This window comes from Mercenaria mercenaria, chromosome 4 (assembly GCF_021730395.1).
Source record: "Mercenaria mercenaria strain notata chromosome 4, MADL_Memer_1, whole genome shotgun sequence".
NCBI classification, from domain to species: Eukaryota; Metazoa; Mollusca; class Bivalvia; order Venerida; family Veneridae; genus Mercenaria; species Mercenaria mercenaria.
The window spans coordinates 5,634,101-5,653,665 of NC_069364.1; positions in this window are offsets into that span (position 1 = coordinate 5,634,101).

Sequence of the window (19,565 nt, forward strand, 5' to 3'; positions counted from 1 at the left end):
GAGACACACGTAAAATGCTTATCATATTCAAAATATAAGAAACACGGGATATGGCAAAAATAATGATCTTGATCAAACGAATTAGATTCAATAAACATATATTTTATCACAATTATTCAACGGAATACTTCCAAGGAGAAAGAGATTTGTTATCTATATTTTTATCACCCACTGATCATTATGTTCATGGCCTACTAGCATGTTTTGTAAAGCTAGTATCCACTTCAACATAAATTATTCAATATCCGTTTCAAAATTACTACATTGTCAATTACCTTAATTAATACTGTCGAATTGTGCTAGGTTGTGCCAAAGTAGAGTTAACATTCAACCATAACAATCAAAACTTATCAATCATGTAAAATTGATATTTTATTCAGGAATCAATTTCTAGAAAGCTATGAACTGGGGAAAAAGGACTTTTCACTTCTTCTTTATTGCGTAGTTTAATAATATCTGTCATTTGTTTACAAATCGGATAGAAATATCCGTCCCGAGGGCATCCACGCTTTGTTTGGTAACGAGCCTCAACGAGTATTGTATTTCTATCGGATTCGTGAACACATGACTGATATTTTTTCTTGCATATCGTAAACATTTTAGTTTTTTTTCACACATATTGTTTTTCCTTGCGAAAAGCATTTTTAGCTCCACTATTTGGAGAATCGGGGGGCTATTCTACTCGCCCCGGCGTCGGCGTCGGCGTCGGCGTGACCTTTCTTGGTTAACGTTTTTCGGCAACCTTTGTTTTTCTGTCATATCTTTGTTACTATTGCATACATCTTACTGTAACTTCACTTCACATAAACATTGTCCAGCATACAAACAAAGTATGTGCAGGGGCTGGGCCTATTATACATAAGGTCAAGATGTTATACTTCGGTTATTTGTAAGGTTAAAGTTTTACGGCAACCTTTGTTTTTCTGTCGTATCTGTGTTACTATTGCTTATATCTTACTGTAACTTCACATAAACATTGTCCAGCATACAAACAAAGTATGTGCAGGGCCAGGGCCCATCATACCTAAGGTCAAGGCCACCAAGGTGTTATACTTAGGTTATTTTTAAGGTTAAAGGTTTTCAGCAACCTTTGTTTTTCTGTCATATCTTTGTTACTACTGTTTATATCTTACTGTAACTTCACATAAACATAGTCCAGCATACAAATAAAGTATATGCAGGGGCTGGGCCCATTATACCTAAGGTCAAGGTCACCTAGGTGTTATACTTGGGTTATTTTTAAGGTTAAAGTTTTTCAGCAACCTTTGCTTTTCTGTCATATCTTTGTTACTATTGCTTATATCTTACTGTAAGTTCACATAAACATTGTCCATCATACAAACAAAGTATGGTCAAGGTCACAAAGTTGTTATACATGGAATTATTTTCATGTTATTTTTTTTCGACAGCTTTGTTTATACACATATCTTTGGTACTTTAAAAGATAATGACTTGAAATTAAAAATGTTTCTTTATAATCATCATCTGCATGTGTGGTTACAATCCCCATTACTCTTATTGTATTTTTGACAGAATAATGCCCCTTTTTGGCAATCTCCGCTTTCTGGATATAACTTTAGTACAATATAAGATAAGACTTGAAACTTAAAATGTATCTTTATCATCATCATCATCTGCATGTGTGGTAACAATCCCCATAACTCTGATTTGTATTTTTGACCAAATTAAGCCCCTTTTATACTTAAATATTTTGACAAACTTCGTTTTCTGGACATAACTTTGGTACTATATAAGATAATGACTTGAAACTCAAAATATATCTTTACCATCATTATCTGCATGTGTGGTTACAATGCCAATAACTCTAATTTGTGTTCTTGACAGAATTATGCCCCTTGATGTATCTTCCTTTTAAAAGTAGAGGTCTTTTATTGAGACATATATTCATTTTACTGTCAAATCGCCGACCGAATAATGAAGCGCGCTGTCTAACGGACAGCTCTTGTCAAAATAATGGAATGTATAAACAGATAGAAATATAATCGTTGTAGCACTCTTTCTTATGGAAAAGTTTGTACACAAAGCGCAGGAAACTATCGTACGTAAACAGAAGTGACGTCATAACGTTTCAATGAACCTCAATGACAAAGTTCCACTTTAGTTTTATCGTTTGTAACGTAAAACGTTATGTTCTTACCGTAAATTCTAATATGCTTGTTTCCGTTAAAACACGCTTTTGCTTAAATGACGTCACAATAACGTGGGATGACGTCAATGCTTTTTGCGCTTACATATTTTTTCTACTCCTTTCGATAAATGATATATTAGAATTGAAATTATGTATAGGAAAATCGTGTTTTACTTAAATTTATACTCTCAAAATCGGTTATGCCCTCGTAAAAATTATTCCGCGGACGTATAACCTCTTTTCATGTATTTATAACGTGAAAACACAGTTTAACTATACATTATTTCTTAAGTAACGTATTTTGAATCAAGAAATATACTATAAGGAATGGAAAGAAACTATCAAAGTACGTGATTTTTTCTTTAATTTTACATAAACAATTACATAATCTATTATATATTGTTACTTGTCATAATAGGCACGTGAGTCATCTGACATGGGGTAGCCAGATGAGTTTTTCCGAAATGGGTAAGACATCACCGAAAACGCAAGTCCGGTGTGCAAGAATAGTTTCGCTGGAACTATCTCTTGTGCAAATTAAATAACACACATGATTTTATATTACTTAAAAGTGTCAAATATGTAATTTTTGATACTAGGTTCTTTGTTTGGACTTCATATAAAGTGCCAGTTCATTTCGAGAAGAACAATAAGCGGTTGATATATACTGTGTTTTGAAAAGGTGTTCTTTAATAGATATTTACAATCGCCCTATTCTTTTCCATTGAAAATTATGACATTCATTTCGTATAAACAGTAGATGCTGCTTAGTGATAGCGGACCGCTGTTTAAAAAAGATTATATTATAAATTGCACACATGTTTCTGCATTTAATATTAAAATCAGCTTTCAGGCTTTTCTGTTCACCAGACGAAACCACTACGTACGACGTCATCTAAGGACCGTTCTTCCTGACTATACGCGGATAACGTCTACTTATGAAAAGGAAATATAATGTAAAAAAAAATGAAACTTATTTTCGGATTACTTACGAAATTAACGACAAAATAGGACCGGCAAATTAAACATTAACCGCTAGCGATTCATGATTTGCCGATCCTATTCTGTTGTTCATTTCGATTGAACTTCGAAAACAATTATTTCTTAAACGTAACAAATAGTCAAGCTTAGATTTATACATTTGCTCAACAATACAGTTTTTTATCATGAAAGTAAACACAGCAAATAGATTTTTATCGATTGCTCTAAAATGCGCCTACCACTGGCACCGGACTAAAAAATAATGCCACTGTACATTTTATTCCATACCCCTAGATGTGCTTTTAGTCTTACAGTATACCTAGGGGTAAGATATAACACATACAGGATTTTTCCTTCTGGTCGTGTGCCAGCGGAACAGACTTCCTTTTTAATACACAGTCCTGCTCTGGTGAAATTCACTCCAGCTGCACAGAAGCATGTATTGTCTCCCATCAAGCTGACAAGGAAGAAGATCTAAAAGGAAAATCTAGTTCTTGGAATTAATTGGTATTCGAAATCTAAAACAAAGACGAAGATCTAAATGGAAAATATAATTCTTTGAATGAATTGGTATCCGAATTCTAAAACAAGGACGAAGATCTAAAAGGAAAATCAAGTTCTTGAAACGAATTGGTATTCCAAACCTAAGACAAGGACGAAGATCTAAAAGAAAAATGTAATTCTTGGAATGAATTGATATTCGAAATCTAACAAAAGGACGAAGATCTAAAAAGGAAAATCAAGTTCTTGGAATGCATAGGTATTCGGAATCATAAACAAGGACGAAGATCTAAAAGGAAAATCTAGTTCTTGGAATTAATTGATATTCGAAATTTAAAACAAGGACGAAGGTCTTAACGGAAAATCTAGTTGTTGAAATCAATTGGTATTCGAAATCTAAAACAAGGACAAAGATCTGAAAGGAAAATCTAGTTCTTGGAATTAATTGATGTTCGAAATCTAAAACAAGAACGAAGACCTAAAAGGAAAATCGAATTCTTGGAATGAATTGGTCATCGAAATCTTAAACAAGGATGAAGATCTTAAAGGAAAATCTAATTCTTGCAATTAATTGGTATTCGAAATCTAAAAGAAGAACGAAGACCTATTAGGAAAATCTAATTCTTGGAATGAATTTGTCATCAAAATCTTAAACAAGGTCGAAGATCTGAAAGGAAAATCTATTTCTTTGGATTAATTGTTATTCGAAATCTAAAACAAGGACGAAGATCTAAAAGGAAAATCTAGTTCTTGGAATGTATTGGTATTCGAAAATCTAGATATTCGAATTAATTGGTTTTCCAAACCTAAGACGAGGACGCAGGTCTGAAAGGAAAATCTAATTCTTGGATTTATTTGGTATTCAAAATCTAAAACAAAGACGAAGATCTTAAAGGAAAATCTAGAAATCTAGTTCTTGGAATGTATTGGTTTTCGAAATCTTAAACAAGGACGAAAATCTAAATGAAAAATCTAGATCTTCGAATTAATTGGTACATTTGTAGGTAAAATTGTAAACACATTCATAAATGTCAAAAGTAAGCAAAATTTACATCAGAAACATTGACTAAGGTTGGGATTGGAAGGGTAGATTTTAATGTAACTACATATAAAAAATTCAAAAGTTTGTTCGGTTTTCGGAGTAGAGAGGTTTCGGATTATAGGGGTATGTTTTACAAAAGAGAATGAATAAGAAAAAATGGGACAAAATAATCCGTCCGGTTTAGAGATGTTTTCGGATTAGAGGGGTTCGGATTAGAAGATTCCACTGTATTCCAAACCTTAAAAAAGGACGAAGATCTAAAAGGAAAATCTAGTTCCTGGAATATCTAAAACGAGAATGAAGATCTAAAAGGAAAGTCAAATTCTTGATTAGTATTTGATATTTAAAACAAGAAAGAAGATCTGAAAAGAAATTCTAGTTCTCAGAATGTAGTTTTCCCAAACTGAAATCCCTACAGCAGCATATGCATGGGGATGTACATGATCAAAATCCCCCCCCCCCCCCCCCCCCCCCCCCACAAAAAAAATACATTTACCATGAGAACAAAAACACAAACAAAGAAATATATTTGGACTTTAATCATGTTTCTTTTCTTTCAGCTACGCAGGTAATTCTTGTCCAGATGCCATCAACTAAAATATTTTTAAATTCACAAATGCAAACTGGAAATGGACAGAAATCAGGGCACATTAACAATTGAGATTTGCATTTTGCACAAATATTTTTTCCAACGAATGAAAATGAGTGTGCGTACGTGAGTGCGTGCGTGAGTGTGTGTGAAGGTGGAGGCAGTACTAAAAGTAAGCAAAAATCATGCGCTTATTAAATTTATGTGAGGTTCGGTGATTCTACCTAAGATACTATTTGAATTAAAAGCATTTTAACAACATTTCAGTTTCGGACGACGGGACATGAGAATAACACAGAAATAAGGCAGAAAATCTGAGAACTACTTCACAGCATAGCTACAACATTGGCCACCCTCTTCAAAAATAATTACTTTTACTGCAGTGAAAATATTTTCATTGTATTAAAAAAAAACATTTTCCCTGAGGTGGAGAAAAACAACACCCAAGCCCAGTGTTAATTAAATATTTTAAAATTTACACTGCATTCAAATATTCTCATTTATTCTCAAAGAAAATAATTTTTCATGAGGAGAGCCTACCTTTATATAACTAAATTTTCATAATGCTTAGTTAAATTCACTCAACCCACAAAAACGCAAACCTGGTCGAAGCGTCAAAGTCAGAATCAGGTTTGTGTCTAAAATAGATGATTTTTGATCAGTCAACGACTATTTACAACTGTCATAGGAATACTTTGTCTCGAGTAACCTACTTTTACTGGTACACGATTTATTACTTATTCATTAAAACAATGTTAAACAATATACAGGTTTATTTATAGACACATTCGTGCGATCAGTATTGCTATATTTTCTGGTCCTTCGGGATCATTGATTTCAGCTCATTTAGATAGAAGATTGAATACTGCTTAAGCCGGTGCCAGGGGGCGTGGGCAGTGTTGTATTTTCCATTTCTGTTCATGAACAGACTCAATCAAACTGAGTCTGCAATTTCCACTGTTTGCCTTGTTCTCGATGCTTCCGATGGATCAACTTTCCAGATTTCATTTATGACGTCGTAAAATTTTCCAGTCACAGTCCCCGAAAGACGTTATGGAATTTTGCATATCTATGGCACGAACTTTCTTTCGTAGTATTAGAACAAATGTTTTCAAACTGCACTTGTTTACGATATACATGTGCACTATTACACATATATATGCTATTGAAAGAAAGAGATTAAATCGATTTTAAATCATGCGTAAGACATAATGTGAGACAACAGCTGATAGGCGCAGTTTCGTTTCCAAAAAGAAATGTAAAGGTAGGTAAACAGAATAATTATTAAAAAGGTAAACATTATTTACCGTCGCTTTTGAAACAATTAACATATAATGAGGTTTGGAGCGACCATAGTTTAAAATCAGTTAAAACTAATTATTCCTAATTATAAGCAATTTGCTGGTAGGTAACAGGAATCGTTCCCGGAACCTTCATCTCTTAGCCCTCTTGACCAATGCGTCCACAGCTAGAAATATAGCTTTGAGATTGAGAGTCTCTTTTTTTTTTTTTTTTTTTTTTTTTTTTTGGATTTAACGTCGCACCGACACATTATAGGTCATATGGCGACTTACCAGCTTTAATGGTGGAGGAAGACCCCAGGTGCCCCTCCGTGCATTATTTCATCACGAGCGGGCACCAGGGTAGAACCACCGACCTTCCGTAAGCCAGCTGGATGGCTTCCTCACATGAAGAATTCAACGCCCCGAGAGAGGCTCGAACCCACATCGATGAGGGGCAAGTGATTTGAAGTCAGCGACCTGTCTCTTTTTTAAACAGCTAAATGCATCACCAAAAATCATGAATATTCAAGATCCTTTCCATCTTTTAATATATTATTTACAGTCGAATTTCGTTCCCTCGACTCGGACCATTCGAACACCACCTTTCGTTTGAACTCAGCGTCAGGTCCTGGCAAAATCCTGGTAGACAAGAATCCTGGTAGACAAAATATGTATTATTAAAATCTCACTCCGACCTTTTTCCAGTTTTAATGCAATCAATTCGCTTGAAGAATCAGTTCAGACATTCGTAAATCTTTTGATATTGCCGGATGGAACGTTACTTTTTCAGTATGTAAATGCTTTGTTGCTTTAAATCGACATGTGCACGAAAACCATTTAATGTTCTGACAAAGGGGGTGTGAATTTATAGCCACACGTATACATATTACACAAAAGATAATAGGTAAGGGTAGATTTCCCGGAAGCACAGAGCACCAAAAACACAGTCTCAGAGCTATGCATTTGCAAAGTAGGCCCACAACAAAAAAGAAGCTGTAACGGAAAAATATTACAGACCGGTTGCACCAAAAAACAACAAGTACATTTGAATTTTATGCAAAGTATAGATAGAGGGGGAGTAATTGGTAATGGGTAAAAAGGCGGTTGGGAGAAGAGGATGAAGGGGAAAGTAAAACACGGATGAATATACAAAGGGAATGCTACGTTCCTGAATCACAGTTACACTACAACGTAAACCACAATAGCGCAGACATTCCTGTACCAAAGATAAACACATACAACCACACCCAACTAACTAACATAAATAAACAGACAAGTAAGATATAACAACGCTGTAGGGCACCGCTTTAGACACACAAGCGGGAACAAATCGTGGGGGGGGGGGGGGGGCGTGGGGGGGGGGGGGGGGGGGAGAGAAACCTAACTCATAATTAAGGGGGGAGGAGATATCAAAACAAGGGAGCGCAGTTGCAAGGGACATGATGGGACAAGATATACTTGCATTTATCATTCACAGGTCCCGTGTTGTTAAATCCGGTTCAAGTAAATATGATGCTCTGTTACAACCACATTTGTAATAAAAACCAGATTTGTAATAATTATAACATTTCTCGTTTTTATTACAAAAGTGGTTGCAAAGGTTCAACCACATTTGTAATAACCAGATTTGTAATAAAAATCGCAAACTTTTTTTTTCGAGGGATGTGTTTTTCCACGTGATATTCAAGCTAATGCATGTGTATTTAAGCACGTGCAGGTCGAATTGAACTGTCCTGGGTCATTTAAGACTCCAAATGTTTTACCTGAATTCCTTGTTCATGGACATATTTTAGTTTAGAAAATTATTACATTTCTCGTTTTTATTACAAAAGTGGTTGCAAAGGTTCAACCACATTTGTAATAACCAGGTTTGTAATAAAAGTCGCAAACTTTTCTTTTCCGGAGATGTGTTTTCCCACGTGATATTCAAGCTTATGCATGCGTTATTAAGCACGTGCAGGTCGAATAAAACTGTCCTGAGTCATTTAAGACTCCAAATGTATTACCTGAAATCCTTGTTCATGGACATATTTTACTTTAAAAAATTATTACATTTCTCGTTTTTACTACAAAAGTGGTTGCAAAGGTTCAACCACATTTGTAATAACCAGATTTGTAATAAAAATCGCAAACACTTTTATTCGAGAGATGTGTTTTCCCACGTGATATTCAAGCCTATGCATGCGTTATTAAGCACGTGCAGGTCGAATTAAACTGTCCTGGGTCATTTAAGACTCCAAACGTTTTACCTGAAATCCTTACTCATGGACATATTTTACTTTAAAAAATTATTACATTTCTCGTTTTTATTACAAAAGTGGTTGCAAAGGTTCAACCACATTTATAATAACCAGATTTGTAATAAAAATCGCAAACACTTTTTTCGAGAGATGTGTTTTCCCACGTGATATTCAAGCTTATGCATACGTTATTAAGCACGTGCAGGTCGAACTAAACTGTCATGGGTCATTTAAGACTCCAAATGTTTTACCCGAAATCCTTGTTCATGGACATATTTTATTTCAGAAAATTATTACATTTCTCGTTTTTATTACAAAAGCAGTTGCAAAGGTTCAACCACATTTGTAATAACCAGATTTGTAATAAAAATCGCAAACTTTTTTTTTCGGGAGATATGTTTTCCCACGTGACATTCAAGCTTATGCATGCGTTATTAAGCACGTGCAGGTCGAATTGAACTGTCCTGGGTCATTTAAGACTTCAAATGTTTTACCCGAAATCCTTGTTCATGGACATATTTTACTTTAAAAAATTATTACATTTCTCGTTTTTATTACAAAAGTGGTTGCAAAGGTTCAACCACATTTGTAATAACCAGATTTGTAATAAAAATCGCAAACTCTTTTTTTCCGGGAGATGTGTTTTCCCACGTGATATTCAAGCTTATGCATACGTTATTAAGCACGTGCAGGTCGAACTAAACTGTCATGGGTAATTTAAGACTCCAAATGTTTTACCCGAAATCCTTGTTCATGGACATATTTTATTTCAGAAAATTATTACATTTCTCGTTTTTATTACAAAAGTGGTTGCAAAGGTTCAACCACATTTGTAATAACCAGATTTGTAATAAAAATCGCAAACTTTTCTTTTCGGGAGATGTGTTTTCCCACGTGATATTCAAGCTTATGCATGCGTTATTAAGCACGTGCAGGTTGAATTGAACTCTCTTGGGTCATTTAAGTACTCCAAATGTATTACCTGAAATCTCTGTATAAATATTTGTCCTAAGACACTGAACTGGCATTTTTAAAGGTTCTAGCTTGATAGAAGATGTCGGAAAATAGTTATGAATCTGGTCCAGAAAATCTGATGTATATTTATCTTTTCAAACAAATTTTACATGCCAAAAGGCCTGTAAACAAAAGCCATTTCATATCAGCAGGTTTTAGGGGATTCTTTATGTAAGCTAATTCGTACCTATATATCACACATGCGCAAAATAATTTCTGTAGGTACTAATTCCTCAAAATTTCATAAATACCATCTACTTTTAATTCTTAATGACCCTAATCCCGTTGTAAACAGTTGTCGTCTTGGGGTATTCAAGATCATCTTTAGTGAAAGGTCGTTTTTGCATTAAGCCTATACTCTTACAGCTTACCTGACACATGGACATAGACACGAACACCAATGGCAAATATTGGACTTCAGCAGAATCATTTGATATAAGAAATAATCAAATAACAAGCTTATTAAGATTTAGCTAAATTTATTAGGTCTATATCCTTTAGACCTTTTAAAGACACATGCTCACAAATAACGCAAAATTACACAACAAGTATCGTAGTATCGTAAGCAGGCATGAAGTAAGGGACAATGCTACAAAATCGGGGTTACAACATAGCCTTTAGTATCAGTCAAGTCAGTGTCTTTGACTTTAATGACCCCAACACCTAACGTCTTCCACGATTCACGTGCTGAGTCAAAGCAGGCGACAGATGCAAATAGTTACAGACACACATACACACGAACATTTACACACACGCACACGAACGCGCACACGCACACGCACAACCTGGCAGAAATAAATATATAAAAAGAAAAAAAATTCATAACAGAGTTGTTGGGGAAATCATTACTAGTGTAAAGTGTTATACTTAGAATTTTTAGATTAAAGTTATTGTTTATGCCATCTCTGTTACTTTGAAAGCTATTGATTTGAAACTTAAAATATTTCTTTAATATCAAAGATTACACTAGTAGAAACAATCTCCATAACCCCTAATAGAAGAGAGAGTTATGCTTCGTTTGCACCGACAACCTTTATGGTACAGGTTTATATAAAGTTCAATTTATCAGTAACTTTCAAAGGTATTGACTGGAAACTGAAATTGGATCTCTACTATAACACTTTACACGAATGTTTCTCATTGCAGAGCTGGTGCAGCCGTTCTGCGCAGGCGCGGAATTATTATCCATTGGAGCGCACGGCAAAATTACTCATTTTTTTGCATGTCCGCACGCATTTAGTGTATCAAATGCATAATATACTGACTAGAGGTTAGGGTTAGTATCACCATGGTTACAAAATATATACATTTAAGATATTTTCTTTCAAATTTAGTTAATCCGGTATATACCGGAGTCTGTAATATATCACAGGTGCACCAACTCTGTATTTAGTCACAGCCACTTTACACTAGTAATGATTTCCCCCACAACTCTGTTATGAGTTTTTTTTTCTTTTTACATATCTATGCCACATTTTAAGTTAGATTTTGTTACATATTAAAGTATTGTTAAACTCTCATGTATATTTCTACCAGCCAGGTTGTGCGTGTGCGTGTGCGCGTTCGTGTGCGCGTTCGTGTGCGTGTGTGTAAATGTTCGTGTGTATGTGTGTCTGTAACTATTTGCATCTGTCGCCTGCTTTGACTCAGCACGTGAATCGTGGAAGACGTTAGGTGTTGGGGTCATTAAAGTCAAAGACACTGACTTGACTGATACTAAAGGCTATGTTGGAACCCTGATTTTGTAGCATTGTCCCTTATTTCATGCCTGCTTACGATACTACGATACTTGTGTAATTTTGCGTTATTTGTGAGCATGTGTCTTTAAAAGGTCTGAAGGATATAGACCTAATAAATTTAGCTAAATCTTAATAAGTTTGTTATTTGATTATTTCCTATATCAAATGATTCTGCTGAAGTCCAACATTTGCCATTGGTGTTCGTGTCTATGTCCATGTGTCAGGTAAGCTGTAAGAGTATAGGCTTAATGCAAAAACGACATTTCTCTAAAGATGATCTTGAATACCCCAAGATGACAACTGTTTACAACGGGATTATGGTCATTTAGAATTAAAAGTAGATGGTATTTATGAAATTTTGAGGAATTAATCCCTACAGAAATTATTTGCGCATGTGTGATATACGAGGGGCGTTTCAAAAGTAATGCAACTGGGGTGATATAAAGCGCACGTTTGATAAATTTTAAATTATGTACGCGTCATACCGTCAAAGTAATCCTCCTTGTTACGTACACAAAGTTTCAAACGTTTAATCCAGTTCTTAAAGGCATCTTCATACTCATTTTTAGGTATACCCAACATGCACAGATAAACAGCGAACCCCAAGGCCTGTCAGGACCTATACCGTCTACCAGCTAAATGTTTTGTTTTTCAATTTAGGGAACAAGAAATAGTCACACGGGGCTAGGTCTGGGGAATATGGTGCATGTGGAAGAACTCGAACCCTTTCCTTGTTCAAAAACGAGGTCACAATAGCAGACTCATACGCAGGGGCGTTGTCATACAACAAGGATAGGTGCTTAAAGCCAGTGTGTGGACGACGTTTGAAACATTGCTTTTTAAGTTTCTTCAACACTTTTTCTTTATAATAAAGTATACCAGTCACAGATTTTCTATTTGGTACAACCAGTTGCATAATAGGGCCACGTATATCAAAGAAAATAACAAACATTGCTTTCTTAGCACTAATCAATCTTTTGGCAATTGAGGGGCGGCGACAGTTTTTGGTAGCCCATATTTTGTTGTTTATTTTTCTGGTAGGCTCGAAAAAGTGAACCCATGTCTCATCTCCAGTAATAATGTCAGAAAACTGCTTTGTTTGATATTTTGGAAACATTTTAAGCAGTTTTCTTGCGGTTTCAAGTCGGACATGCTTTTGCTTGTCTGACAACAAATGAGGGATCCATCTAGCTGTAATACGTGTCATTTTTAAATTACGTTTTAGAATGCGGAATACGCTTGCGGCTGAAATACCAACTCTACTAGCTATCTGATGAACAGTTAGTCTGGCGTCAGACTTAACCACATCACATACTTTGTTAACCATAGTGTTAGAAGTAGCACTACAAGGACGTCCCGAATTCGGTGCATCATTAATGGAGTCACAACCGCTTTTAAACTTCTTAATCCACCTCGTGACGGTGGCATACGACACTTCATTCTGTCCATGAACAACACACAATTCCTCAAAAATCTCCTTCGCTGATACGCTAAGCTGGCACCGAGTCTTTATATAACCTCGAATTTCAGCTGCCTTTACACTTCTCTTACCAACCATTTTACTATAGTGTCAATGAGTATATGTTGCGTTTATCACTGTATTAGCGATAATACAGCGTGTACACCTGTAAATGTAGTTTATCTGTGTAGAAAATGGATGTCTCGCTATATCGGTACAATTTTCAAGAAAATCCCGTGCAAGGCGAGGCCGCACGATAATCAGTTGCATTACTTTTGAAATGCCCCTCGTATAGCTACGAATTAGCTTACATAAAGAATCCACTAAAACCTGCTTAGATGAAATGGCTTTTGTTTACAGGCCTTTTGGCAAGTAAAATTTTTTTGCAAAGATAATATACGTAAGAATTTCTGGATTAGATTCATAACTATTTTCCGACATCTTCCATCAAGCTAGAACCTTTAAAAATGCCAGTTCAGTGTCTTCGGACAAATATTTATACAGAGATTTCAAGTAATACATTTCAAGTTTCTTAAATGACCCAAGAGAGTTCAATTCAACCTGCACGTGCTTAATAACGCATGCATAAGCTTGAATATCACGTGGGAAAACACATCTCTGGAAAAGAAAAGTTTATGTTTTTATTACAAATCTGGTTATTACAAATGTGGTTGAACCTTTGCAACCATTTTTGTAATAAAAACGAGAAATGTAATAATTTTTTAAAGTAACATAATTATGTCCATGAACAAGGATTTCAGGTAAAACAATTGGAGTTCTAAAATGACCCATGACAGTTTAATTCGACCTGCACGTGCTTAATAACGCACGTATAAGCTTGAATATCACGTGGGAAAACACATCTCTCGAAAAAAAGTGTTTGCGATTTTTATTACAAATCTGGTTATTACAAATGTGGTTGAACCTTGGCAACCACTTTTGTAATAGAAACGAGAAATGTAATAATTTTCTGAAATAAAATATGTCCATGAACAAGGATTTCGGGTAAAACATTTGGAGTCTTAAATGACCCAGGACAGTTTAATTCGACCTGCAGGTGCTTAATAACGTATGCATAAGCTTGACTATCACGTGGGAAAACACATCTCTCGAAAAAAAGTGTTTGCGATTTTTATTACAAATCTGGTTATTACAAATGTGGTTGAACCTTTGCAACCACTTTTGTAATAAAAACGAGAAATGTAATAATTTTTTAAAGTAAAATATGTCCATGAACAAGGATTTCAGGTAAAACATTTGGAGTCTTAATGACTCAGGACAGTTTAATTCGACCTGCACGTGCTTAATAACGTATGCATAAGCTTGAATATCACGTGGGAAAAACACATCTCTCGAAAAAGAAGTGTTTGCGATTTTTATTACAAATCTGGTATTACAAATGTGGTTGAAACCTTTGCAACCACTTTTGTAATAAAAACGAGAAATGTAATAATTTTTTAAAGTAAAATATGTCCATGAACAGGGATTTCAGGTAAAACATTTGAAGTCTTAAATGACCCATGACAGTTCAATTCGACCTGCACGTGCTTAATAACGTATGCATAAGCTTGAATATCACGTGGGAAAACACATCTCCGGAAAAGAAAAGTTTACGTTTTTATTACAAATCTGGTTATTACAAAAGTGGTTGAACCTTTGCAACCACTTTTGTAATAAAAACGAGAAATGTAATAATTTTTTAAAGTAACATAATTATGTCCATGAACAAGGATTTCAGGTAAAACATTTGGAGTTCTAAAATGACCCAGGACAGTTTAATTCGACCTGCACGTGCTTAATAACGCATGTATAAGCTTGAATATCACGTGGGAATACATATCTCTCGAAAAAAAGTGTTTGCGATTTTTATTACAAATCTGGTTATTACAAATGTGGTTGAACCTTTGCAACCACTTTTGTAATAACAACGAGAAATGTAATAATTTTTTAAAGTAAAATATGTCCATGAACAAGGATTTCAGGTAAAACATTTGGAGTCTTAAATGACCCAGGACAGTTTAATTCGACCTGCACGTGCTTAATAACGCATGCATAAGCTTGAATATCACGTGGGAAAACACATCTCTCGATAAAAGTGTTTGCGATTTTTATTGCATATCTGGTTATTACAAATGTGGTTGAACCTTTGCAACCACTTTTGTAATAAAAACGAGAAATGTAATAATTTTCTAAACTAAAATATGTCCATGAACAAGGATTTCAGGTAAAACATTTGGAGTCTTAAATGACCCATGACAGTTTAATTCGACCTGCACGTGCTTAATAACGCATGCATAAGCTTGAATATCACGTGGGAAAACACATCTCCCGAAAAAAGTGTTTGCGATTTTTATTACAAATCTGGTTATTACAACTGTGGTTGAACCTTTGCAACCACTTTTGTAATAAAAACGAGAAATGTAATAATTTTCTAAAGTAAAATATGTCCATGAACAAGGAATTCGGGTAAAACATTTGGAGTCTTAAATGACCCAGGACAGTTCAATTCGACCTGCACGTGCTTAAATACACATGCATTAGCTTGAATATCACGTGGAAAAACACATCCCTCGAAAAAAAAAGTTTGCGATTTTTATTACAAATCTGGTTATTACAAATGTGGTTGAACCTTTGCAACCACTTTTGTAATAAAAACGAGAAATGTTATAATTATTACAAATCTGGTTTTTATTACAAATGTGGTTGTAACAATGCTCTTTTCCAACAGACCTATCCGTACAACGTTGCTTGGGAACTGAGGGGGTGTTGCACACTTCATTCAATATCACGAACAGGCTAGTTTGAATCGCGTCTGAATTGTTTTAAGTTGGTTTCAATCCAGAGCATTTTGTTTGGTTCGTTGGTTAGTTAGTATAACCCTACACATGGTATTACAATACAAACTAGGTCAAACGAGAATCAAACAAACATAACATACAGACCAAAGATAGATAGATAGATATGGATAAGATAGCTGCATTTTCTGAAGGTTACATACTAAGCGTACAAATACAAAGAATGATACGACTCTGACTGTACGAATTATACTAGAATATGGTAATTAACCATTTTAACAAAGTTAACAAAAACACCACATGGGCAAGAATTCTACACGCCCTTTTTCACTCGTATCTGGAATTCTTTGCCATGTTAGTGGACTCACTGGTCTTGAGCTCTAAGACGCTTTCCCCACTTCGAGGTGAAGACCCTAAAGTTCGATTCCTGGCTACTCCCATTGCAGTGCGTCCTAGGGTAAAGGTAAATTTAAATTTCATATACTGTCTGTTTGCGAAACAATGAACATAAGCTCTGTAGACCTTTTGAGCGAAAATATTGTAAGAGCTGATCAACCAATTATACATTACCCGAGTAATCTGAAAATTTGCTGGTGTCCTTTTACTGCTGGGTCGACTGAGGTTACGCACTCTATCACGGTAACCTCAGTGTGCAACACCCACACACGGTCCAAATCAACGTTGTACGAGTAGATCTGTTGTAAATAGTCAAATGGACTGGAACCGGATTTAATAACAACATGGGGATTGTTAATGATTAATGCAGAATTGTATCAAAACATTAGGAGTCATCTACTTCATAAGCCTAATAATGCTATCGTTTGAAGATACCGGGTGAAGATGTTCTGAAATGTTTTTCAAGATTCAGGCCCTTATGAACTTGACCATTGACTTACTGACGCCAAAACATTAGGGGTAATCTTTTTCATAAGTCCAATCAAGCCATCAAGTTTGATGGTTCTGGGTCAGGTTACCATGAAGAAATATTTTACAATGTTTAAGTCCTTGTGACCTTTGATCTACTGACTTCAAAAACAATTGGGGTCATCTACTTCATAAGCCCATCATACTATTACGTCTTAAATTTCAAGGTCAAGTGGTTCTCACGTCATTGAGTGGAAAGGTTAAGGCCCATGACCTTGACCTTCGACTTGCTTACCCCAAAAATAAAAGGAGTCATTTACTTCATAAAAACCTAATCAAGATATCAAGTCTGAAGGTTCTGGGTCAAGTGGTTTCCAAAGTATTGACTGAAAACCGTTTTCAAAGCTCAAGTACCTGTTACTTTGACCTATTGACCCCAGTATCAGTTAGTGCCGTTAAGTTTGAAGTTTGTTTTTCGGTCAGGTGGTTATTACGTTAATCCACAGAAACAGTTTCTTAATAATCGTGCATTTCTTAGGTCAAGTCATGGTTACGCTTTTAAACAAGAAGGTCATCATGATCCTATATCTCTCACCTGTTAACCGTGGCCTTGGAATCACCAAGATAAACTTTCGGACCATGTTTCATGAAGATAGGGTAATAAATGTGGCATCTACGGTGTTAACAAGCATTTCCTTTGATTTGATCGGGTGACCTAGTTTTTGACCCCATGTTCGCCAGGAGTTTTTCAGGACCAGGTTTTAAAGGATAAAGAAAACTGAATAGTTTGTAATTATTGTTTCTTGCAATCTGGTAATATAACCAAATACAATACTTTTAGCTATATTTAATAGAGTCTTATCAATACAAGAGGTGCTCTGTCCTATGATAGGTGTTCCAGTTTGTTTAGAACTGCCCATTGTTTTCTCCTTTAGGGCACAGCCATTATTTTGTCTGGGGACCATACGCCGCTTTTCAGGGAATTGCACTTTGCGCATCATTGAAAGTTCTATAGCTTTAAATGTTATAATAATTCTTAATGAATTTATAACCGTTAAATACTTTTATTTTGCAATTTTATATATTGGATGTCATTTTCATGTATCAGTGGCCATCTTGGCGGTCATCTTGAATTTTAAGACTTTGCCCAGTGACTAGAAACTCAAAATGGCATCAGGCAGTTCTGAAAGCTACATATTCTGATGAACATTTTGGTATGAAGAAGTTGATGTGCACATTCATAGACCACCTACTACCAGTTTTAAGCTACTTATCTGGCCATAATTAAACCGCGGTATGAATACATCTGCTGATGTCTCTAAATTACATTCTGGGACCTGTATCATGAGTAAATGTTGAGTTTTGTTCAACCTGGGGCTAGAGCTTGCACTTCCACTACCGTCCACGAACAGGCTCAATCAAGCCGAGCCTGCAACATTTTCTTTTATGTCGTGTTGGGCGACCTGTGGTTTTCCACTTTTTTATTTTATGTGAATGTATGTTACCTAGGAATTGAAAAGTAACATTTAAAAGGTGTTTTCTTTTGCTGTTATTGACAAGCTTGAGGCAGGAATAACGGAGATCTTTGATTTAGTCTCCGTCTTGCAAATATCAGTCAGAAGGCAGAAACAACTCTTTCCGTACTTGACAGTTACCGTTCCTAGTTTTCGCTTTCGTCTGGTCTAACCTACAAAATGTCTGCCAATTATCATCCGATTGCTGTACATTTTTAAAGACTCCACATTTTAATGAATGGGCAGAAACAGCTTCAGCTTCACAATTATAGAAGGGAATATCCACCAGTGTACGCATGTATCATGACCTTTTAACTTTTGTAATACAAAACTGTAAACATTTATGTGCCTATATGTTGCATTCAATGTATGTAAAAGTTAGGTTAGAATATGTGTATAAATGTTTAACGACAACTGCATGTCGACTAATTAAATGTGTAATGACGAAACGGAAAAAAACAAGGTGTCAGATTCACTATGGATAGCCATATCCAAAAGAACGCCCCGTTCCTCCCCGAATCCGTAAAGCAGTTTATGCATGGATATATCAATGACTGACATTTACACATAACAAAGTCAGTAAAACAATATGAAAACAGTGACAAAAAGAAACAAATAAGGAACACAGTGGGGCACGCCCAAGAATGGTCAGTTTGGGAGTTTAAACTAATTGATGGCGCGCATCAAACCTTCCTACCATTTGGTCAGACACAACCAAGGAGGAAGTCGTTGCGTCCAGTTGTAATAGGACTGAAAATCAAACAGGCAGTGTGTTTCATAACGTCTTTTATAATGCGTTTTATAATTTTATAATTTTACCAAATGCGAATGGAAAATTGCCATGATACAGAATTCTATGAAGTTTATAAATAACACCTCGGTCCATTAAAGTCAGGTTAAGATATACATTGTTGCAAACGTGTTTTTAAATTACATTTAAATTTAAAAACAAAATCTTACTTAATAAATTTTAACAAAATTGTGACTTTTTCATGGTAACACTAGCCTTTCTGAAAGATTTTATTGGTAATATATTGATTATGTTCAATGAAATCTTCAACGTGACTACACGTCTGTCATATTTCTTTTAAATTGTATTTTAATCAAATTTAACGTTTACGACGACTTTAACCCTTAGCCTGCTAAATTTCTATAATGGACTGGTCCATCATTCAATTTGGGCAATATCATTTATTATTCGAAGGGGTGTTTACTGAAAATTTACTGACTGAATAGCGAACAGTGCAGACCATGATCAGACTGCACGGATGTGCAGGCTGATCTTGGTCTGCACTGGTCGCAAAGGCAGAATTATTGCCGCCAGCATGCAAAGGGTTAACAGTGCGCATGTAGTTTGATGGGTCAATTTATATACTCGTCTACCGATTAGGGAAG